This window comes from Athene noctua, chromosome 4 (genome assembly GCF_965140245.1).
Source record: "Athene noctua chromosome 4, bAthNoc1.hap1.1, whole genome shotgun sequence".
Classification (NCBI taxonomy): Eukaryota; Metazoa; Chordata; class Aves; order Strigiformes; family Strigidae; genus Athene; species Athene noctua.
In genome coordinates, this window is record NC_134040.1 from 71,631,523 (window position 1) to 71,657,147 (window position 25,625).

A 25,625-nucleotide genomic window follows, 5' to 3' on the forward strand; every position below is an offset into this window, starting at 1 on the left:
CAACCCTACTAACACTGAATATACTAGTGTGTCAGGGCAGGAGGGTCAGGGTGGAGTGGGAGTGGTGGGGCAGGGCTTGTGTATTAGAGGAGCATTGAGGGGAGGGGGTTGTGGGAAAAGGAGGTGCAGTGCTTGCCACAGGCCAGACCAAATGTTTCCAGGCTGGACGTTCCCCACCCCTGCTTTAAGCCTCTGTGGACGCCCTGTGATGATATTGCGGGTTGAGAACCACTGCACTATAAGATAAAATAGAGATAAAAATGTGTTATCGTTTCATACACTAAACAATATAATTTAAAAATTATATTCAGATAGGTAATGTAGTGAAAGGAAACCCCACCATTACAATATACTTAGTGACAGATCAAACCAAAACGATGTCTCATGTGGTTTAGCTCTCTGTTAGATGTGTTTGTGGCTGTTTGGTGTTGGGATTCTCTCTCACTCCGTGTCTACCTTTCACAGAAGCATCCCACTCCTTATGCAATATACTTTTTTCTAATAGCCAAATTATTTCTTGAAGCCCTCCAGGGATTTCATTCAGGTCCAGATTTTCCTTCCTATTTATCTCTAAATTTTCAGTGGTAAGTTTCGGTATACCTCCCGTTAAATTACAAAGAGCCTCCACTTCCTTTGCATGTAAACGTCATGTCTTCAGACCAGTCTTCATGCTCTATATTTGACCAGCTTGCAGATGACCCCATGAATGGAAGGAAGGCCTCATCTTCCTGTCAGAGGCTGAGAGTATCTTCTCTTTCAAGAAAAAACTAATGTGCAAGGCTTTGATTGATTACCAGAACCATTCAGACAGAGCTTTCTCTTTGCTGTTGTATCAGTTATGGTTACAGCTGCTTGTGTGGTTATGTTATAAAATAGATCCACAAAATTATTTAGGATAAGAGTATACTCCTCAAGGTGTTATTATTCAACAGTATAGTTCCTTCATAAAGTATGTTTCAGTGCAAAGTACCCCATCCTCTGAGACTTGTAGTTGGTCATCTATAGATTGTCAAAAATACTTCATATATACATCTAGAGGAGATTAACACATGTGCCCCACAACAGCCTCTTAACTGAACTTAGACATTTTGGTAATTAAACACTTTAGGATCATAATATGTATGACACAACCACGGCCAAAACCTATATTGGAGAAGGCCTTCAAGAATATTCTTTGCAAGTAAATTGTAACATTGATTTCCTCTGTGATATAAACCTAAGACCTCTAAATATACAAAAGACCACATATCAAATAAATATGAATAAAATATAAATTATATTAGGTTCTCATTCATTTGTTTTTTTTGGGTTTTTTAAAGCATCAATGGACTTTCATCTAGATATATAAATAATATAAAGAATGAAATCGAAGTGCTGATAAGAAATCTCAGATCAAATTGCTTTCAGAGCCTGGATAAGATTTCTGTATTTGTTCTTTTTTTCCCTGATATACCCACATATCTAATTCTCTCTTATACAGTCTCAGAATAACATCAAATCAATATACATCCAATACTCTTGCTTTTGCCTCAACAGAAAAGAGCTAATGGTGCTGACAGACTTTGAAAATCTTTCCAGTTGGCCCAATATGGAATAAATTATCCTGAAAAAGAAGTAGAACTCTTCCAGCTATGCTATTATTGTAGTACATTCCATCAGCAATATCTTTAAGTGTTTAATAATACATTACAGCACAGAGAAAAGGCTAATGGAGGAATCTACCTTTATTACAGAAAAACTGGTGCATGCTTTGTGTCTGCTGCTTTTTCTAAGAGAACTCAAAGCAGGAACTGTGATTTTTATATAGTAGCTTCAAGCATTGATTCTTTAAGAAGTAAATACATTTAATGTAAAATGCCTGTGTAATTTTCTGAGGAAGTAGTTTAGGAAGAAACAGGGGAGTAGCATTACGTTGCATTTTCTAAACATAAGTGCTAACTCTGACTTTATTTCAAGAGGGTTCTTAAGCATGCATCTCACTTTAATTCTGTAAATCTATTGATGCTATTATAATTTCTTATGTATTAGGACAACACACATATACTAAGGGATGTGCTCTTGGCGCAAAAGAAGAAAGGATTTAAACTTGTGCCTCTCACTTCTTCTTCCCTCAAATATTTTTTCTTTGCAAACGTCCTTGCCTTTATGTCCTCCTCCTCAGAGATTTGACTTCACCTTCTTCTCTTCCATTACTTATCTATCCACTTATTTCTCCAGAGAGGTCACCATTTGTTGATCAGAAGTATTAGATGCAATACTAGCTTAGGCAATATCTGTTACCTCATCACTATCCATAACCCTCAGTGCCTTGCTATCTCTTCAGCAGTGCCAACAAAATTTGCAGAATTGTGTAGTGAAATACCTCAGGGTGAAAAAACATAAGCAGGATTTAATAGGCATTAATTGATAAATTCTGTTTTCAGATTACTGATCTGGTTCATAGTGCAATCTCAGAGCTGGTTGGTTGGTATGACTGAGTTGCAGTTAATTACAGTCAACCACTGTAGAGCAGCGGAGATAAATGGACAGTCATGGAAAGGATCAGGGCTGTCATGGCATAGTGCTTAAGATGGTATTTCTGACAGTGCTTCATAGCTCAGAATAAGGCCTGAGGGTGACACTGCTTTAAGGTCTGCAATAGATGAAGGCAGACTAATCTCCAAGTTGAAAAGTCTTGTGGGGTAACTGTGGCAGTTGTAGTTGAGGACAGCCTGACCTCTCCCATTTAGGAGGAAACTATCTGTACAGCAGTCAAAACTCAAGAGGTTGTGTCTACTGATGATAATAAATGGTTTTAAAAAAATTATTAAATTCATAAGACTGCAGGTTATAAACATTTTGAGTTTGCTTGTTTATAAAATCTTTACTTTCGCCTATGGAAAGTTGAGATACATACTGTACTTACTATACACTTTTTGAGATTCCAGCTGAAGTCAGGCCTTGATAATGAGATGCTAAGTTACAGAATTGCATTGAAAAGTCTGGCGGGCTCTCAAAGATACTGTAGATCTTATATGGGGGTGACATTGTCATCTTATTCTCAAAATGGATGTTTACCCCAAACTCAGCATCCTGAAGTTAGAACATAACTGAAAACCAACAGTATCGACAAGTGATTTTGTGTGTGTATGCAAATCTTCAAACATGCAGGGTTTTTTCTTACTCTTTTTGTATTTTTTCTGACTGTAGAGTGAATCCATCTGAGTATGCATAATGGTATTCACTCACAGCTTTTGTTAATGATGCTGTCTTCACCAGAGGATGATGGAAATTCCTTGTTTAACTTTTCAGAATATCTTTCAGAGTAAAACTCACCCCATAGAAAAGTGAATTGTTCCTTGTTAAGAATTGGAAATTTTTCCCACCAAAATGTACAGGAATTTTTAATAGAAGCTGAGTTTTATTATTTGTATGTTATCAGCAAAAGGATTATTTTGAGATTTTTATTTAGTTTGCATGCTATGAACAGAAAACATAACCATCACAGGATCAAGTATTTATTCTGGCCAGTTTTCAGCTAACATCATGCCATGTATTTTTTTTAAATGAGAAAGAGATTTTTGTAGATATTCTGTTTTGTATTTTTAAGTGCTCTTGGCAGGAAGGATAGTCAAAGAAAAGACATTGTAAACGAAGCTCTTTGCTCTACAATTTTACCATTTTTTCTTAAGAGCTAGTTATGCAGATTGGGAGAGTAACAGTGTAGCAGGAAATAAAAATAAAAAAACAAACTAACAAAAACCCGAACAAAATCCCCTAACAAGATTGTTTCTGGCTGTTGTAAATCAGATGATTGACTACCATAAGGAAAGAGCTATTATTCTTTATCAGTTAGTGGGTGGCAAATGTTTCATTTCCACTTATCTAACATTGCTTTTGGTTTGCAACCAGACCATGGCTATGTTTTACAAGAATAGAATTCACCTGGGTAATTACACCTTATTAACAATGTTTAAAGGGCAATGAGAAAGAGATAGAGTGGGAGAAATAAAAAGCATCAGTGGTGTTTTAGTACCAAGAATGGGTGGGAAACTGCATGAAGTTTACAGTGAAATTGGGATATAGCCAGGGAAATTGTTATTCCTTCCCTTTTCCCTTATCTGGGATGAATATACTTTTTTTTTTTTTTTTTTTTTTTTTTTTAATTTGTAAAAGAAGTCTGAGCTGTAATGACAAATTCATCCACTCCAGCTTGTGGACATGTTATTGATGGCTGTGATATGACATGTTTCCCGATGACATGGTGGTAATGTTCTCCACCAATTCTGGGATTTATTGCTACACTATACAAGTTTGTCATATGCTCATCATAAAAGAAGCCCCATCAGATTTTCTGGCTGTAGCAAGTCCCAGATGCATTTGTCTTAATTTTAGGAAATTCTGGTTTATTGCACAAACCTCCACAGAAATGCTCACTACTTTATATCATCTGATTTTATTTCAAATATATTATCCTATATGATATTATATACTAGTATATGCCATCCTCCTACATTGCAAGTAACTGGAACACCTAAGACCTCAGATGTAGAGAAAGTTTTGTAACTTTCCTAATGGCAAATATGAAAACCTTGACTCTTTGGGATTTTGGTAAAAGGATCTCTCTACAGTCTTGAGAGTTTCTGATTGATTTGACACATATATAGCTTAAAAAATAAGCTCTTCTTGCCTATGAAACCCAACTCTGGAAGTAATACTGAATGAGGAACAAATGACTGGTCAATCTAATATTAAGGGTAGAAGAAAAGAGATATGGAAAATGTAGAGGTATTTATCTGTAATTCCCCTTGCTATGGTTATATATTATTATCACATAAATAAAATTAACATATTGGTCTAGAGCTCTGGTTCTGTGTCTGTGTTGCAGTTGGAGTTTATTGTTCATAGAGCAGTGACCCTAAAAAGCAGGTTTCCGAGGGTGAACGGTCCTCTTCTCATGCAGAAATGGTGGCTCATCTAATGAGCAAGCTGTAATTATCCAAGTATTAGGGGCAGAGGATGGCTAGCTAAGATGCACAGATGTCCAAAGAACATAAGTAATGAATCAAGTGTAAAATTACCATTTTTTGAGATTTTTAAGTTTGGATCTAAATTTTGTCCAGTGTTTGGGCTGATGAAGAATTCTGTTTCTAGCAAGTGTCTGTATACCTTCTCCTGAAGAGCATGACTTTACTCCAGTAAGCTAGCTGCTTCTCAATAGCAAAATATGTCATATTTCCCACAACACTTCTCATTCCTTCAATTTTTTTTTGAAGTTTCCAAAGCTTAGTGTCTTATTATAGATGGAAGAATTAAGAACACAACATACTTACATAGTTTTGCTTTTTACTTATCCATTCTGCAGTTTCCATATTTCAAGATAATTCAATTTATTCTTTCTGATGACATGTGCGTTCATTTATTATTTACTTGAGTTAGTAGTTTATAGCAAGGATGCATGAAAATGAAAGGATGGACATCTGAGGGAAGACTAGCTTGACCATCAGCATGTAAATGACTATAGCTCTGTATAATTTGTTGAAATACCTGAGAAAATTTCTGCTCGATATTTTTTCTTATGTTTGTTAAAACAAAAAGAAACGACTTTTGGCTAGCAACCAAAAAACTGCCAACGGATGAAAAGTAAGGAAAAGGAAAGAATATATAACTGGAGAGCTGGAAGGGAAGAGTTTGAAAAGCTGAAACAGAATCTGTCTCTGAATTTTCTTACTCATGTGAAATTCTCAGTTTCAGCTTTCCACACAGACACTTTTTAGGACTGCGATCATATTGTTTTTGCTAGGACACATGCTTGCCATTTTTCCTCCTTCTTTTCTTCTGCTTAACTGTTGATAGGCAGTGCAACCCATCTTGTCTGTATTTGGTGCTAAAGTGTGTTGCAGATCTAGCTAATAGTTTATTGTTTAGCTTAGTGTTGATGGCTACCTTTCGTTTCTCCCAGGAAGAGTTCTTCTCGCAGTTTTGATAAATTATAGTTGTTGCCAGTGGATCCTTTCCTTCGCTTTTTTCAGCACTGAAATCCATCTGTCTGCTGAGTACAGGGAAAATAGCTGACTGCCCAAGGTTAAAGCAAGAAGGACATTTTGGTTTTGCTGGAAAGCTAGCAGTGAACAGTATAACTGCCTGAAGAAAAGGATTTATCCAAAATACTCTTATTAAAAATCTTTTCCTTCCACTTGGCATTCATGAGTCTACTGGTTGTAGTTATGCTGTTAGTATATAACTCTAAATATAAGACAACCATGAGAGCAATTTTTTTAAAAAGCAGATTAACTCTAGTGGAAACTCAAAAATTTTCTGGCATTTTTGAAATTGCTTTAAGGCATGTGCTTGCTTTTAACAGCAGTTATTAGATACCATTTTATTTCAGGAAAGAAGTTTTTTGTTTAAGATGGGTACATTCAACTCTCTTCTCTATAATGAACTGGTGTGTCACCTTATGAAGAAAACCAAATCTGAGATTAATGCTCTTGAAAGAAATCTGAAGTTTGATTCTTATCATCTAGTCTGTACTCAACTTGAGGATCTTGTCATTACAGGTCAGACTTTGATGAACCACAACTTCCACTAATGCACTGAATAGCAACACTATTAGTTACAGAACTCAATTCAGACTGCAGTACCTCAAGACACTGATATGCATGTTTTGAGTTGTAAGAAAGTCTGTAAGAATAATTATTTACATAGTAAAGAAAATTAAAGCATCACCAAATGTTTGCTTGATATTATTTCAGCTGGTGAATTTCTAGATGCTAAGAACTTGCTAAAGGTTTACTGTGTTGTTAGTCTTGAAGAGTTTTATCAAGAAAATGATATCTTTAACTGTCAGAGCAATCAAGAGTCAAAGGAAAGATTCCAACTGACTCCTTATAAAGCTGTGAATAAGAGTAGCCTCTCTTTGTGCCACTGGTGAGCTTAATGTAAATTTGATCTTCATTAATCTGTAGTCAGAACTTTCTGCTGAAGATTAAGAGAGCCAAGAAAGGTTAACTTTCAAACATTGCCATGAAGTTTTCCTGCATCAAACCTCTGGAAGCAAGTTGCTTTAAAATCATTAGTTCCTTTAACGACCTTGCTATAAGTTCTTTGGTCTCAGACCTTAAAACATCTTCCAGAGCCTAACCACAAATGTTCACAATTTCATATGACATTTTTCCATTCTCTTAATGAAGATACTAAAAGAAAAAAAAAGTTTTGTCTAACTCTACTACTGTCATATGCAGAAAGCAGGTGAAAAGTTAATGCAAAAAGGGAAAAGCATAAATGTAAAGAAAAGCTTTTCAGCATGTGTTTCAAGAGCATGCCAGTTAATGAAACAAGGTATTAATATGGAAGCAAGACCAGAGTAATACTGATTTCTTGCAGTGAACCAATAAACTTTTTCCTGACCTCCCAATGGCTTTGCATGAGGTTGATTTAAAGATTAGCATCCACATCAAATTGAAATTTGACCCTAAACTTTATGCTTGAACCGACGTGACGCCTGTGGTATTTGCTTGCTAGTGCTACAACCGAATTCAATCCCAAGTGACATATTAACTGTAAAGGCAGTCTTGAAAATATGGTCTTTGGAAGATAATTCTTTTAGAAAGCAAGTCACAATAGCAGGCCAGTATCATTTTCTGCATGGTTGTATACTTCTCAGAATACACCTTGCTAAAGTGGAAGAATGATAAAGGTGATGGAAGACTGCCTGTTACCTTTACGCATAACTGTAGATGCTCCTTTTACAGACTGAATTCAAGTCTTTTACCCTTGCCAGAGGGTAAAACACTAACCTATGTATCCCACACTTAATTGACATTTAAGCATAGTTTTAAATCAAAGCAGATTGTTCAAAAATCTCTAAACAATGTTCAGTGGGTAGTGATTGTGTTATGAGCAAGATTTATTCCAGTAAAATATTATTTTCTTCTCATGCTCTTGATATTATTTGTGACATGAGGGAGATATACCCCTAAATTGCTGTTCAATTTCCATTAAGAATTAAAGAATTTTGTCTTTTTTCCCCTATTTCAGTGAACAATGGGCTAAGCACTGAAATTGTTGCTCTTGCATTGATGCCATTGGATCATACTCCAGTTTCCTTCTTATTTTGAGTAGTAAATCCAAAACATGCAACACTGTAAAACTCTTACAATTAAAAAACATTCCTTTTGTATCTCATTATCATATTGCTTGGCTGAGTTTTTAAAAAATAAACCAGATTTAGCCAGAGAAGATTAAAGACTGAACTGATGCTGGAAGAGCTGTATGCAACCCTCTGCAATAGAATGCTCTACTTTGCCCCACAGCTATCTGTCTCCACTTAAATTACCTGCCAGCAAATACATGCAGTTCTCATTTGTTACCATGAAAATGTGAATAAATCTTAGGCGTTGCTTCATTTCCATCACTTGCTTGAGGCTCAGCAAGCATATCACTTTGCCACATGCCACTTTTCCTGACCTTGTATCCTGGAGAACTTTGAACATCTTAATATTTAAAGATGAATGATGCATAGTGAGAACAAGTTGGTCAATCAAAAATCAAACACTTTTGAAAATAAAGCTGTTGTGTACAGTGAATCGTCTTCGTTCAGTAATTTTGGTATTGATTTTCTGTAAACCAGCTGTTGCCAGTTTTACATGATCAAAGATTTCTGAGCAATGAACATGCTAATGGGGTTAAGCATACAGCAGAATGACTAGGTATACTGTATTTCAGAAATGCAATTTAAAAAATGTGATAATGAATCCTTAGATCATGACAGAGGCATAAAATACTAGTGAATCTGGCTGCTGGCAGTGAATTGTGATCCATGTACAGATCTGGCCTAAGATGTTGGTAACTAGCTGAAAACTTGAATTACAATTTAAAAATGTAAAAGCTCAGTAGATTATTTCTGTCTCCTAGAGAAATAATAAAGCCTTCAGCATTTTAAATGCAGAATCAATCACCAAAGATGAAATTTACAGAGTAAAGCTGCTATTTGCTACCTTTAACAGAGAAGAACTGTTTCCTCAAATGGGTACTGATGCCCAGTGACCACTCCCTGGGCTAGCCCATCCCTCAGTGTGGTGGGATGGGCTTTTCCCTTGCCCTTTTCCCAAAGTGTGGTTGTGCTGCTGTCACGGTCTAGTTGCCCAAGTGTGACCTGCACCTGTGTCTCACCACACGCACCAGTGCTGGGTTGTGCGGAGCTGTCAAGGCCACCCCTGCACTTGTGGGGCGGACATGCCAGAAGTGGCAAAGTGCTAAGGCACTCCACACAGCAAACCTCTAAAGAAAAATCTTCATCAAAAGAACAAGTTAAACTGATTATAGTTTTAGCGATTTCTCCCTGCAGCCTTCTTACAAACGTAAGCGCTTAGTATGAAATAGTGTTGCTATTATATATAGCGTCTCAACAGGATTAATTATTGACAGGAACTGCAAATTTTTTACATTAACGTCTTAATGCTAGTGACAATAAACATATTAGGTATACATAATTACAGAATTTCATTGCAGAAACAGCAGTTTCAAGTACACTTGTACATTCAAGAAACATTTGATTCTTTGCGCATTGAATGCAAGTTTATATTCAGCAAAACATTACTCTAAGGCAATGTGATTTATTCTTCCAAATAAATTTAGTATCTTAGAAAATACCACTTTTGGTACCTTTTTATACCTTTATATTTTCATATGAATTTAAAAACAGTTCCTTAAGGAACAAAGTAATTTTAGAAAGAACCAGTTACTTAATGATACTTTCTACATTTCTTACCTTTATTCAGTACAGTACAATAAAAGGGTATAGGAAATTTCTTCCTTGTTTTTAAGTCCCAGAGACTGTATAAAAAGCAGAACAATTGAACACATTTCTACTTAGATTTTCAACTAATTTTTATTTGAAAAAAATTGCATTTAGACTTGATCATATGTGATTGTTTATTCAAAATACGTAACATTATTTTAATTTAGTTGTATAAAGAAATTTAGTATTTTTCAAAGGTGTCTGTAATGACAAAATCAGCAATTTTATTATTATAACTGTTCACAGAAAGTCAAAGTCATAAATGCTAAGTGAGCTCATGCTTCTGCTTCAAATACTTTTTCACAAAGCTTTTTATGGTGTTCATGCAGTGTTACTCTGGACCTTAAGACTGCCACTCACGCCTTAGCTTTATTTAGCCTCTTGAAAAGAGGTGTGGGGAGAAAGATCAGACTTTTCCTGCTGAGTGTATAGGCTTGACTCACCTCTTCATCTTGCTACCTTTCACAGAACTGGCAGAAATAATCCAAGCTGGTGAGGGAAAACAGGTTTTGATACTTCTGGGTAACAGCTGCAGTGTTGTCTATGTTGTTCTTTCATCCAAGGCACTTTTATTTTCAAGATGAATAACTGTCACAATAATCTTCACAAGTTTCAGAGAACATTTTTTGCTCTGTTGAATCTCCTTGATGATCTTGATTCAAATATCAAAAAACTTTTCACAGAGGTGGGAAAGCCTTTTTATTCCCAAAATGGGGAAACAGTTTTGGTCGTATAGCAATTGAGCCAGCTTTACTTACAGAAAGGAATGCAGTTCTTCAGTCGCTATGATGGAAAAAAATTATGAGCCATTTCTGCTGTCGTTCTTGTGGCTGTGGTTTCTTTTTCATGGTTCTGTTTCAATCTCTGTGACCTTGCAGCTGCTGCAGCCATGCTGCTTGGTCTCAGAAATAAGGCTTTAACACTTTTTTCCTTTATGCTGTGAAGAGCATGACCCATTGACTTGTTATGATTTTTTTAAGAGCTCTCCATAGAATTTAATCCAGTTGTTCACATCTGGAAAGTAGAAACAGAACTGTCTGATTTTTTTTTTTTTTTTTTTTTTTTTTTTTTTTTTTTTTGCAGTGGGGGGAATGAGGAGGAGAGGAGAGGTAAAGAAAAAGATCAAGATTTGGATTTTAATTACTTCTATTACTTGCTGAACTAGTATTACAGGCTTATAGAAATTTAACCCACACAGAAAGAAAGGTCCAGTTTTATTCTTCAGGCAATCAGTCTCGCCCTGGGAGAACAGTTTTAAGATCATTTTACCTGCTCAGATATGGAAGCACCAATGCAAAAAAAAGAAGAAAAGGTAGCAGAAGGTTCAGGGGCCAGACAGAGCCTCTATGAGCAACCAGACCCATTGCAGACCCCAGGGCTGCACAGCAGTCTCCCTGCAGTGGAGAGCATCCCTCTCCACCATAGAGATGTTACAGCCTTTCCGAGCCACCTCTCTGCCAGGCTCATTGCCATTTCCTGGGGGGCCCAAGGTAATAGTTGATGTGGAGTTCATTTGATTGGGCTCAGTGCAGCCCTTTATCTCTCCCATCGGTGTGCCTCAGTAGTGAAGTGCAGCTGATGTAGCAGGAGACACTGCTCTGCTATCAATAGCTGCTATCTAATCCAGGAGGCAAGCTGCATTTCAACCAAAAAATACAACAGGAAAGCCAATTATCATACTGAAGCAGAGTGAAATTCAATGAAGATGAAAGATAGATACCCTTTAATAAATAAATCTTGAGGTTTCTTAAGTGATTGAAATAACTTTACCATACAAAAATCTCCATAGCAAGACAAAATTATATAGCTGCCAGCTAAAAAGAAAATAGTAAAACCCCCACACTAAAATATGTCTTCATCCAGATTAAACACAACTTTTTGAGGTTGTTAGGAGTTTCTGCTAAAATAAAATTATTCTGTCAAAAGTAGAACAAACTTCTCCATAGAAACCTTTGTTGGTGGGAATAGGCTTTTACAGGGGTTCATGCCCTCGGTGACTGTACTCCAGACAACTAGCTTCTTCCAGCTTAATCAGAATGGATTCAGACAGGTAGCAGAAAAAAAGCTTTGCAGTTTGTGTGGGGGGTTTTTTGTATTTTTTTATTTTTTTCCCAATAATTTTTTTGGTGTGATTTGAAATATTTTGTTCATTTAGCAGTGATTTTTCCAAACCTTTCCTTCAGTCCCACACTTCCCCCCATTTCTGGGAGAGAAAATTAGCTGCATTGTGAGCCAGTGAGCTGGACAGCAAGGCCACATATTTTACAATCTGGATGTTTTCATGGTGCTAATTTGAACGTAAGACTTGTAATTGCATTGCTGATTGTCAGTGTGTTAACAGTACAGGACACCATCGCATACTTCTCCAAGTTTTACAAAAAGCAGAAACAAGAGAGAGAGAGGAATGATTTACAGACTAGAAATCTCATGTGGTTGATGTTTATTGGTGCTATCTACAAGCTGATGCAACCTATAAATCTACAATGTTGATGAAAGTTTATTTATTACTGTGCAGTCAGTGAAACTAGTAATGTTCTGGACAGTAGTTTTCTTACTGAAGCAGTAAGAAAATTAGATGCTTTTACTGGCAAACAACCTGGAGCACTAGGGAGTTATACAATGAGATCTAGGAAATTTAACAATTTGTTGGTAGTATAGAAGTGATGGAGCTACTCTGGGAAAATGCAAGTCAACAAAAATATTTCTAGTAAAAGAAAAATTTATAATACAACATAGAGCTTAGCATCCATATAAGACCTGAAATTTGACCTGTGATAAGAAAAGACAGGATTTATTTGGCTGCAACAATGAGGTGATATTAATTTCTGTATAACTAGATGTGATAATATCTATGTGACTACATTTAGTTCTGAACACCACAAAAGCAGGAGAATGCTGAATAAATACCTTAAGAAGTGAAAGGAATGGTCAAGCTTAAGGGTATTCATAGATATGGCTAGGAGGCAGATAAGGAAAGTAAGGTCGGTACAGTTGCATGAAGAATGACAGAGCAGAAGAGACACTATTCTATTCCAGAATATTATAAAACTTTTCATTATCAAGTCAACCATGATTTTTTATCATCATTCTAATCCTCTGAAAATGAGTAAGTTGTTATATTTCTTAGCAATAAAAAAGCAGTATAACTTAAAGCAGTGAAAATAAGCTGAAGGGAAAAATGTAATATTTTAGAAAGTTATAGTAAATGAATAAATGAAAGAATTGCAGGCATCTCTGGAACTAGTGTATGTGCATTAACTAAACCGATCTGTTATACTTTGCGTATTTTGTCAGTTTATTCATTGTCATCATTTCACAAGTCCATCTTCTCCACTTTGCATTTTTGTGGTAAGATTGCTCAACATATTTTTGACTCGATAGTCTATATAACAAGTTCTGACCCTAAAATCTTCTACTCATTTTATGTTGTAGGTATACTGTAACAAGGCATTATAAAATACAATATTTACATGTTGTCAGATGTGTCATAATGTCTGTTTCTAACACTTTCTATGAAACTATTTCTACATGTATTTCATTAATTCTCAATATTTTATACTCTGATTCTTTGCGAGACTTATCTCATATTCACTCATTCATTCTGAAGATAAGAAAACTTATGGATACCCTGGATTTACTCTTATGAGAAAAAAGATATACTGTATAGAAACCATTTTACAGGGCCAGATACCTTGATCATACGCTGATTGTGTCTGAGCTATAAATAAGGAACTATGCAGGCTCACTGTTTATTCCAGAACAATAAATATGAGATCCAAATCTTATTAGTATAAAGGCTGAATAGAAACAAATTTAGAAAGATGGAGTTAGTAAATGGAAGGAAATTAAAAGCCAAACATATTAATATTTTTTATATTACTGAATTTTTGTTCTCTTTATGGTGAAAAAACTGTAACTAAATTTAATATCAAGTAGTGTGTACTACATGTTAATGTTGTTAGATATTAATATTCAATCTATCTGGACAAGAAAACCACAGAAGTGATATTTCTAACCTGGCATTTCAAAATCATATAAGGTTTTTGTTGATATTTTCTTTCTGGCAGTGTTCACTTTCCCGAGTATGTTGGACATCAAAAGTACTGTAGCAGCATAAACATGAGAAATATAAAGAAAATATTTGATTTTCCTTAATGTAAAAGTGAGTTACAGGATATGTTTGAATATATCTTAGTGGGTATTACAGGGAGTGTGGATTAATTTGAGAGCACAAAATTTCTCAAGTGTACCAGTTAGATTGTACCTTTATTAATGAGAAATTTATAGAGTGAAGATTTTGAACAGAGCTTATATAGCACAGTCAGATGGGACCCCTAATCTTTACCAGTGATATAAATAGCAGTTTTGGGGTTTTGGGGTTGTTTTTCTTTTTCTTCACTGAATGGATCAGCTCTTGTTTGAAGTACACACAGTAACTCTGCAAAAATACAGGTGTCTCTGAAACTCAGATGATCTTATTCAGATATGAATAAAATCCTAATATTAAAGGTAGAAATATTTCCTCTGAAGCCAAGTATTCACAAAGCTATTGTATCCTTAAAGGTCTGAATACTTTAAACTTCAAGGAAATTAAAAACATTATCAGAATTTAAAGTTTTTGGCTTATCACTACTTCTTCATAACAGCAGACTCAGATTTAGTAAAATCATTGTACTTGGTAATAGCATAGAAAATGTCTTTGTCACTTCTGAGGCAGTAGGATAGGACTGAGCTGTGCTGCTGGTTGCAAAAGCTGTGCATTTGCTTTGTGTGCATTTGGAACACAACAAAACATTAGCATCATGTCTGTTGTGTGATAAGAATGATAACCAATTCTCCTTATTTCAGGTAGTTCTAGGTTATTACTGCCTACCAAATAGAAAAGGCCATTGCGACTTCATTGGTATGGAGCCAGTCAGTGAAATTCAGTTGTCTGGGAAAGCATTTTGCTCTGCATTTGGTTTTGCTCAAAAATAACTGGGAACTGCCAGTTCCGAAGGGAGAGGGCCTGTGTTCTTTTATCCAGAATCCCTATAATTTTATTTCAGTAAAGAAGTAAGTTACTGAGTGTTTTATGCAATCCACAGGTGTGAAGTTAAAAATGAAATTCTAATATAAAGTCTGTAAAAGTAAACACACAATGGAGATTCAGTCCTTCAGATGAAAACTGTTATCACTGAAAAGAACTAAACTGAAATATTTGTTGCTTCCATTATGACAGTTTTTTGACCTTTGCAGGATTTCTAAAATATGTACAATAAGGAAAACAGCTGTAAAACATTTTGGGGGTTTTTGTATAAAACTAACAACACTTTAAAACATATGCATGACTCACACTGACCTTTTCATTTCATGCATGTATCATAGCCATGACATAGATGAACAAACTCAGATATAGAGAGACAGTTTGAGAATAGTGGTGGAAGTGGCCAGAAAGACGGGGTTTTGAACCATCAGTGGCACTTGTGTCTTTCTGTCACTTTACAAGGAAGAAGGAGTTTGGTTTTGCAGGTTTTCATGCAGAAGGCTTGGTGACAATGTTCTGTTTAATATTGAAGAAGGCATTGTTAACCCAAGCAGCTACACCCAATGTGTCACAACCCTTCCAGAATGAACTGACTTGCTTAAAAATCAGAAGAGGTTTGTTATAGAACTATTATAGTCTTTTATTTTTTACTGGTTTTTGTTAGGTTTCATGGCTTCTAGATTTTTCTCTAACTATAAGGTCTAGAATTGTCAAGGGTTGGGGTGTGGTTATTTTTGCTTTTTTTTTTTTTAAAGTAAAATCTCAGACTGTTCCATTATTATGCACTTCCTGAAGCTGTATGTTTGCAAAATACGAACCGCTATTGTGACATGGCAACTGTGGGAAGGAAGAAACCCTCTGCTGTGAGGACTCTGCAGTCAGAGGAGGTGCTGAGCACTACCTAGATCTCTTCTCTGATGGAATGAAAGTGCTCCTCCAGCACAGAAACAAGGGGAATACTCCTAAAAAACAGAAGGAGTCAGAGGAAACGACATCTGAATCTTTTTGGTAGCACACATAACAACTGACAGGCCTCCAAAAAGTGAAGCAAATGTTCAGAAATCTCACTGTACATGTCATCTGCTCCCGTATGGGTGGAAGATGGATTAACTGAAGTGAGTTCTTCCAGTTTTCAATTCTCCCATGACTAGATAAATAACAATAATAAAATTTAAAGCAGTGCTGCCCTGGGGACAGTAAGTCTCTCAAGATTATTAGTCTGTATTTTCACCGCATCAGCAAGGATGTAGACTTGTAAATATCCCAGACAACCCAAAAGGGCAATAAGTTATTCATCTTTTGTTGTTTTCTTACGTAATATACTTCCTTATTTTCAGTAGAGAAGGAAATATAATGCTGAGAACCAGTGCTAGAAGTTGTCTACTCAGAGTCTTTCTCATAAATATGAGTGAGTCAGAAGTTGCCAATTTGTTCAGGAAAAGCTATGTAACACCACCACACAGAGATGAAAGAAATGTATTTTCTTAAGGATGCCTTGTACTAGCAGAGTTTTAAAGGCTGCTTAATTATAAAGGTCATAAGTTAATGTTTGTTTTCAGGATAAAAACTCTGCTTTGGGAAAAACTTGAGGCACTTACTGTAGTCAGTGAAGGCTTGGATTACACTAATTTATAGTTTGTATTCTGCCATACATTGTGAAAATGCCTCCTAAGTGCTATTATATTGAAATGATAGTGTCATAGGAAAACATGTGTAATGAAGACTGTGCTAAAGGATTTAGGTATAATTGTGGCCTCACTAAAGTCAAAAGGGTTTTACTGTTGGCTTCAGCGAAGTTATGATTTCCACCCACCCCATCTCTACCAGACAGCTGCCAGTCTTAAACTGACAGATCAGGCTGGGGTTTCCAGTAAAATCTTTCTCAATTCTAGCTAAATTTCTTCTTCATGTGTCTTATTTTTACCATTGTGTTAGTTGTAGTACCCAGGAAGCTTTTCAGCTGACTAGCTGCCGGGCCTGATTTAGTTGCCTGAACTTTCCTGTTTAGTGCCACTTGGACTGCTCCGATGTATCTGAAGCACTTGTGCAAAAGAGAGAAGATCCTGGGAAGATGCAAGAATATATGTGAATTTAGGTCAATGAGCCCCCGGTTAAAGAGTATGGCTAATGTATAAGGATATTAAAGCACTATCCTAAACAAATATGAAATTTCAGTAAAACTTTTGTGTTTTATTGTGCCTTTTTTGGTTTAGACTAATTCAAATATTTGTTTTGAAAGTAAATCTTTCTTTTAAAATGAACAAAATTTATAGCAATTAAAAATGGGATTTAAAGTCTGTAGATAATAATGAATTCATGGAAGACAAATTCTGTTTTTTAATTTTTTTAAAAATGAACTTTAAGAAATATTGACTAGGTTTCAGCCTGACCACATTTCCCACATAGTATTCTTCAGTTCAGGGCCTGAATTAATAGAAATCCATCATTTGTTCTGCTTTTGACTCATGGCAATTACTACTTTCCCACACAAATACTATTGCAAGATTTATTTTGGAGTAATTCTCTTACACCTTCTTCCAGTCTGAAGGAGTGATGGGTTTTAAAACATACCGTTTTCCTTTGTGTCTTGTTAAATTTGAAGATGTAGTCTGACCCAGAGCGTTGCTCCATGGCATTGTCAGTCTTCTGACTCCTCCCCAGCATTGAGTTAATAACCCTGGGCTTCTGGAAAATAGCTGTAGATTTCAGGGGCTGCCAGGTAGCTGAAAATTAAAAACAAATCCTCAAGTGATATTGAAGCTCTTGTCTCCAATGTCTTTAGCTCCTACACAGTTCTGAGCTCTTGGGCTTTAACTAGGTGGAATGACTCCAGTTGTCAGAAAGAGAACTGCATGTCAGGATAGGTCTGCACTGCATAATGACATTTCTTCTCATTTTATGGCCTTGGTGTGAAGTTCTGATGCCACTTAGTAATAATTTTGCCTTCAACTGAACAGATTCGAGATTTCGTCTTATTTTTTCTCTTGAAACTGCAGCTGTGTCAGCTTATCTATATTCCTGTTATAGAAACTTTTGTCAGCCTTTTGCCAAGATAAATAATTCTCTTTGTAACATAAATTGAAAAGATTTCATCTCATTCTGAGTCTAAATTATCTACTGATATGTTTATCTAATCAGCCCACTTTCTTTCTAATCTCTTACATTCACATCTGAATTTGAGTCTCTTACACGATAGACTAAACTTAAACAGACTGTCCTCTAACACTTTGGTATTCTCAGAATTCTGTCCCTGTTTCTTACCTACAAAAGGTGTTTCAAAGGTGGAGTTTAAAATGATCCCAGACTGGCTTTTATTATTTTTTGATTCAAGATACAGATTTCCAAACTGTGGCCCATTTTAAGAAAATTCTCTCTTTAGTAAATATGTCTGAAAAATCAAGTTACATTTTGAACAGTGCTTTCAAATAGTGATGCTATTTTGTAGAAATGCCAACATTATTAAATATTATATCCAGATGTTTATATTTAAAATCTTTCTTATCTATTTTATTTGAAAAAATCAGAAATATAGCACTCAGTCTCTGGGGAGATGAGAAGTTATAAAAGCACAACAAAACAGAAAGAAATGCAGTTTATAGTGAAGAAGTGACTTAGTGTTATTGTCCAACAGATACAATCAGTATTGTTTGTTTCTTATTGTGTGGGGTTTTTTATTTGTTAGGTTAGACATGTTAGGTTCCTCCTTTCTGCCTACTTTGCTGTTCATCATGTTAGAAGGATCAGTCCTCCTACAAGTTACTCACATAAGTAATCACAACTTAATCCTTCTAAACTGCTAGAATCCCATTATGTTCAAAAGTTTTCTGAGTCTATGGGTTTTATTCTGATAAATATCTTCATGAAGAAATGATAGTTTTCTTATTAAAATATGGTGTAAATCATCTAGCCTCCAATATGTTTTTGCATCATCCTCAGCCAAATATATTTCTTTTTTTTGGAAGAACTAGATCTTTTTTCTGCTTTGAAAAAGAAAAGGTAAGGGCTTTACATTTTTTTCCCCCCAGTTTTCTGTGACACCTTTGTAGAAATCTGTGTATCCTGTCTTCTAATCCCTCAGAAAAGGGGGAAAAAATCCACTGAGGCAGTGTCTTAGTACTTCAGAGAATGAGTTCCGCATTTTAATCAATAAACACATTTTAATTAATAAAACAATACTTTATTCCTGCTTGAAAGAGTTCCATCACAGCCTGGATATTTGCAGCTGTATTTACTGTTCTTAGTGAGCCTGTATCTATTTTTCCATATAAAAGGCAATTATAGTATTCACATGTAGGATTAATGTTAGTAAGAAATCACGAGATGAAAGATGCCATGGAACTGAAAAATGTTCTGAGTATATTTACAAAGTCCTGATTTATTTTTTTTTTCCCCCCCTTTGGATATGAGTGAATTTCCCAACTAAATTGTAACTGCGTCAAAGAGTAGATAATTTATTCACATGACTACAAGTATTTTTTGAGTTGTTGGTTTCACTGTTTTTCTTCTTGTTTATCATTATATATATTTAATGATATTGTGATATGTTTACCTAATTTCCATTTCCTACTATATATGGCATAGTTAACTACCATGTGTATAGAAAACAGGGAGCAGGTCTTGCAAGATGTTGTATGGTGAAAATTTTTCTTGACCCCAGTAAAGTTCAGCACATTTATTGTTTCCAAGGACTTTAATGGAAGATAAGAAAATATTTATTGCTCCATTTTAATGTTTATAGTTTTGCCTTTCATGTGATGGGATTTGAAACCACACTACAAAGTGACAATGAAATGTGTAAATTCCAAGAATTTGATTTTCATATTGAAGGCATCATAGTGTTCCTGTTGAGAAAAGTGGTAATGTGCTGCAATTAGAATCTGGGCTGCAGAGAAGCAGCAGAATTATTCTGAATACAGAATACTCATAAAAAATGTACAGTCCAAGGAGTTTTTATTGGTTGGTGGCCACAGAATTTCGTTTTGCCTGGATCAGAACTATGTTGGCTTTCTGGTGTTTTTTCTTAATACTCTTTAACAGTTCAGTTTAATCTAATTTTGATGTTTAATATTCCTTCGTTTCAATAGTATCTTGTTTTAAGAAAAATATTTTAAAGGGTATAATTGCACCCCCAGGTTTACATCAATATCCTGTGAAATAAGATACATGTTAAATTAGTACTGACCAGAAATTAACTACTGCCACGAGGCCTCTGTGTTTCATCTTGAATAGTTAACCTGCAAAAAGGGTGAAACTCAGGAAGATGTCTAACTTCCACTTCTTTGTACCAACACAGAATTTCTAATATTTGCAGCAAAGTTGATGCCATTTCAATGCAAAAAATGAAAAGGAATATGTTTACTGCGATTAAGAGCAGAATTCAATAATCTTCTATGGAAAAGCTACATGTGAAAGCAAAAAACCTGTATCTTCAAAAGCACCCAGTCTAATACCTTTCTGTCCAGCTCTTCGGATTTCTTCCTGGAATCTCACTGTACCTATGACAAAAATCTGAAGACTGAGGTATCATATTAAGAATCAGGTTCTAGTTTTGTACCTGGTCACTTCATTCTGAGGCCACATAAGTAATCAATTAGCTTACTTGCTACTGTCTATATACTTATATTCACAGCAGCCGACCAAACCTTACTTGCCAAACCTGCCTTGTACCCCTCCCATTCCTCCCATTCCCTAAACTAAATAATGCTCTTCCAGGATGTTAGAAAATATTTTTGAGTTATTTGAGGAGAGTTTTAGAGTACAATCAAAACCGAATAGGAAATATTGAAACTACTTTGTTTTTGTTCAAACGTTCAAATTTCATTTTTTTGCCTGAAATCACAAAGGAACTTAGGTGACATTCACAAGGTAAGACATAAGATATTTTTATCTCCTATAACTTATTAGGCAGTATATAGGCCAGAGTAGATATCTGAATACAAGCATGTGGGGAAGGAGGAGGAAGGTGTTCCAATTTCCAGATTTTACAGTAATAGAACACTGCTCTTTCTTGTATTAGTATTCCTCCACTATTCTGTGATTTAGAATTTGATTTTTATTTTCTAAGAACATGTCTTACCTTTCAAACTACTATTCTAACTGCTTTAATTCAAACTTGAATTAATGATGAACATTGTACCCTTTCCACAGGTGATGTTGCTAGATAAAGAGATTTATCCTGCCCTTCATCCTCCCCCTAAATGTTTTGGAGAGTGAATCATGCTAATATGTTTTTCTATATGTTCATGACAAAATAGAAGGAATGATCATCCAAGCCTGGATCTGTTTAATTGAATTATTGACTCAATACTTTCCTTTTTGTGCCCCTCAGAAAAGAACTATATTTACAAAAAAAGAAAAGAGTAGGCTGAGAGGTTGATTTTACATTCTTACACATGTGCAGTTTCTGGAAACCATAGTAATTTTTCATGTAATGGAATTTAAAAACAAAATTAAAACCATTCAAAAGTAATTTATCTATAGCAAGCTGTAAGTCTTCTACTTTCTCCACAATGTATAAGAAAGTTCTTTGTAATTTTGTATGAAATAAAGTCTGTTCAGACAACCATGTATTCTTTTTGATCTCATGTAAATTGCATTATAATATGCTTCTAACTGCAAAAACAAAGGTAATGGCAGACTTACAGTATTATGCAAACCAGACCTTTTAAACATGCAGAATAATTTATAGTAACTTGAACTTTTAAAAGGTAAAAGAATCCCTTTCTTTTTATTTGATCTTATTGAAGAGGTCAATATTTGTTAAGCTTGCTATAGTGGACTAAGTGCTCCTCTGGAAAAACCCTTTTTTCCCTCATTTTTGGTCGTCTTGCTTTATTAACTGGTTCCAGTCCTTAAAGTTTCACCTTTTACTCATAATAATACTTCTACGTAGGAACTCTGTATGCTTCACAGACAAGAATAGATTTAGCTGTGCAATATTTCAGTGAGGACAGATAGGTGGGATTTGTGCTCAAGGAGATCTGGCATAATCACTGAAGAACTGTGTGTGATCCTCTGGCATAAGATGTAGGTCTCCAGCCCTGTTCCCTAGCCACAGATTAAGGAACGGGTAAGAAGATGGTAGGTATTATAATGTGTTTACAGTGTTAGGATCCAGTAGGACATAGAAGGTTGTATGTTAGTGTAGTTTTTATAGTTATATCAGGATGTCTTCAAAACTTTGGACTTATGATACCATCATAGTAGAAATATTCAGTGTGACTAATATTTATATTTCATTCTGCAGTCAGGTTTTCAACTTCATATCAGTCTCTTGACAAAGACATGCTTCTGCCTGATTTCTTCACCTGAGAAACATAAGCAAGTACTTAGTTCTTGTACTAGCCCAGAGGTATGGAAGGGTATTAGTATTAAATGCTTTGAAGATAAAAAGCATTGCATTGTTCCATCCCTACCTGATTTGCTCAATAGAATATTACAGAGACTAAAATACTAATTTTCTACATTACTTTTATAAAGCAATTTCTTGATTTTTTAAAATAACAGTGCTCTTGGTTTAAGTATTACTGATTCAAATAAACTGATGAAAATGAGTTTGTCGTGAACACTCTGTTGCTAAAAAGGCTAAGCTCTTTGTGAGTTCAAAGGCTAAACTACTGCCAGAATGAAATTTAAACTTGTCTCTGTTAAACATCTGTGCTCTCAGAGTTACCAGTGGTGTGTCCCTTTGACCTGTTTCATTTGAACTTTGCTGGAAGTGAATTTTCAAACTATTAAATCTAACTTCAGGGTGTGAATCACTGCTGGGTGATGATAGGTAATTGGATGGTGAACTCACAAGGGGCATGAGAGTACTGGAGCTCCTATGTTCTCAAAGGAAAGAACCAAAAAATTGTAAATGTAAGTTGGGAACAGGTGAGGGTGGGGTTTCTCTTTATTATAAAGAAAGCAGATTTTTCTGTGTGTTTTATGACAGTTTTTATACCAATAGGTCAAGTATTTTACATATCATGTAGTAATATAAGTGATGATAACATAGAAACATACTGGGTGAAGGAAACATTCTTATTAACCTATCTGAGCAGAAATTTTGAGCATAATAATCAAGAACTTGTTCTGCTCTTGCAGGACTTGTAACATTCAAGAAGCATTAGGACTTCTGGATGGCTAGACCTGGAGGAGGGCAATCCTTGCCCACAGGCTATTTGGCAGCTCATCAGTTCTTGTGCACTCACTGGCTAATATAGATCCTACCTTGACCAGCAGAGTGTCAGGCTGATGATGTGATATACACAGCCTCATCTTGCAAAGATGGGCTCTATTAGTGCTACTACGTTTACTTCTATGTGGAAGAGGCAGGATTTGCCTCTGTGTGCTGATGAAATCTGGTTGGAAAATCATTCTTACAAGAACTATCCAGTTCTATTAATGAAATCAGTTTCACCTCTATCCAAGTCTACTAATGAAATCGGTTTCACATATATTTTCTGAAACTTGGGAAACCACATCAGCCTTGGGTTTTCTAGCATTATAGTCATTGTGTTAAATTCTCCTCTTGCTAACAGTTCTAATGACATGATAGGTTTGCTAGTGTTTTGAAACGTATACACTGTCTGCTATACATGTTTGCAATCTTGTTTCCATCTGAAATGACTTGTGTTAATTATTTTGTCCCTGTATGATACCAGAGCCTTCTGCTGGTAATGTATTATCAGTGTGTTTCTGTGTAGATATAAGTTTTTAAGTAAAGTGTGTATTACTCCATAGGGAGAAAGATGGGTGAGAAGTGGGTGAGGTTTATTGTTGCAGTGAACTATACTAATGGGGATTCAAAACATAGCGGAAAAGGACACTTTGGGATTCATTCAACAACAGTCATAACCTTGGCACCGATCCCAGTATATCGGTGTTGAACTGAATAAAACAAATATTGGATTGCTGAATGGAGCTTTCTGAAGTATCTTGCATGTGTTTCTGCTTTACATGGTAAATATTTGTGGATCTGTTTTTAGTTAATATTATTGACACAGATTAGGTGAGGAAAAGAGACCCAAACTCAAAAAACATTCAGAAGCTTGCTCAAAATATTAGTTTATCCCTTCTAATGCTCTGTGGTACTACTTCAGTATGTATTTATTTCTGTAGAAATACCAGAGTGTCTGATATGTGTTTCCTAGCCCTAGCACATTTAATAGCACTTCTGAGAGAAAAGCTTACTGCAGGATTGATATTGTATTTTACTGGACACAATGAAAAACAAAAGGAACAAAAAGTAATAAGATCCTTAGTGCATCTTTGAATCTTATTTCTTTAATGAAGTATTGCTTGATTACAAGAATAGGAGGGTGTGCAACTATTTTCTGTCTTCTAAATTAAAAAAGATCTAAGGTTGCATTGAACTTCAGTTTTAGAAGTTGTTTTTTTTGTTTTTTTTTTTTTTTTTGTTTGTTTTTTTTTTTCCCCTGAAGAAGTCCGTTGTTCTCTGGTCCCTGAATATTATGTCAGTGCAGGTTTTCCCATTATGGAAGCCCATCTGTACAGCTTTTCAGCAGTAACTCTGTGTTCTTTTCTAACTGAAACAAAATGGCTTCAGCAGTGCCTCACTTTTCATTACCTTCACCCACACACAGGCACGCTGGGCTGTGATAGCATTTGGCAGTTTTTTCAGATGTTTCTCCATAATTACTTGTGCCTGTTTTCTTTCTCATGTTTGCCTTTGTGAGAATGGCTTACAACTATGTTTACAGGAACAATGCTCTGTAGAAAAGACCCCAAAATAATGTAAATGTTATGTTACTAATTTATTAGCTGCTATTGTGAATTTGGAGGTAGAGTTTTATTTGGAGCACTTGTGCAAATATAGTTTATAATATGAAGCCTGAAACATAGTGTCTTTAAAGCCCCTAAGTCTAAGTGGCTCTCGTCAACCTGTCATTGCAGACCATCCTTGGTAGATTTGACAGCAAGAGGCTTTTAAAATTTTCTTACTGTGGACAATAAGTAGGCTAATAAAAACACTCACTTCAGCCCATGTTGAAGTTGTTACACTATGTTGCCAGTACAGAAAAGCAAAGGCAGCAAAAATTACCTCAAACACTAAGCAGAGACCAACATTTAGTGTGTGTCCTGTCCTACTTTCCTCAGCAGTCTCTGTGCAGCTGTGAAATCAGCACTGTTGGAGTGGTAGTCCCACCTGGACACCAGTGCCAGTGAATAGTTCACAGGGAGATCTGCGAAAGGCAGAAGGAGCCATCCCTTCTCTGTCCCTGGGCTTTTTCTGCAGTGGCTGTTGTTGATGAGACACAGCTGTGTTCATGGAGGTCGAGCAAGCATTACAGGTGATGGCTGGACATCTCTCTGGAGGGATGTACACAAGAGAAGTGTTGAAATATGACCGCTCCATTACTACCTCCCGCCTGAGAGTCTAAAAACAATCCCTTTTCAATCTTCTGTGTTGTGAAACATGCAGTCAATACATGAGCTGGTCAGTGAGCTGCCAGCCTGTTTCACTTCAGTCGTTTCCTTGTAACTAAAAAGAGAAAATCACAAACCATCTAATTTTATGTCTTAAGCAGAAAGACTGTTCCTTTTGTACTGCTGTCTCAGTTAAAAATATGTAGCAAATGATATAATAATACATAAGAATAGAAATGTCTAAATACACTCCTTTCTCTACCAAGAATATTGGGGCAAATATATGGTAGAGGGAAGTTATATTAGAAGCTGCTCACATAAGGGTAAATACTGAATAGTTTTTCCTTTCTGCACCTTGCTAAAGCTGCTAATGAGAAATACCTGGAAGCTTCCCTACTGTTACATTCAGAATTCTTTGCTCTATATCTATATTTGATAAAATAT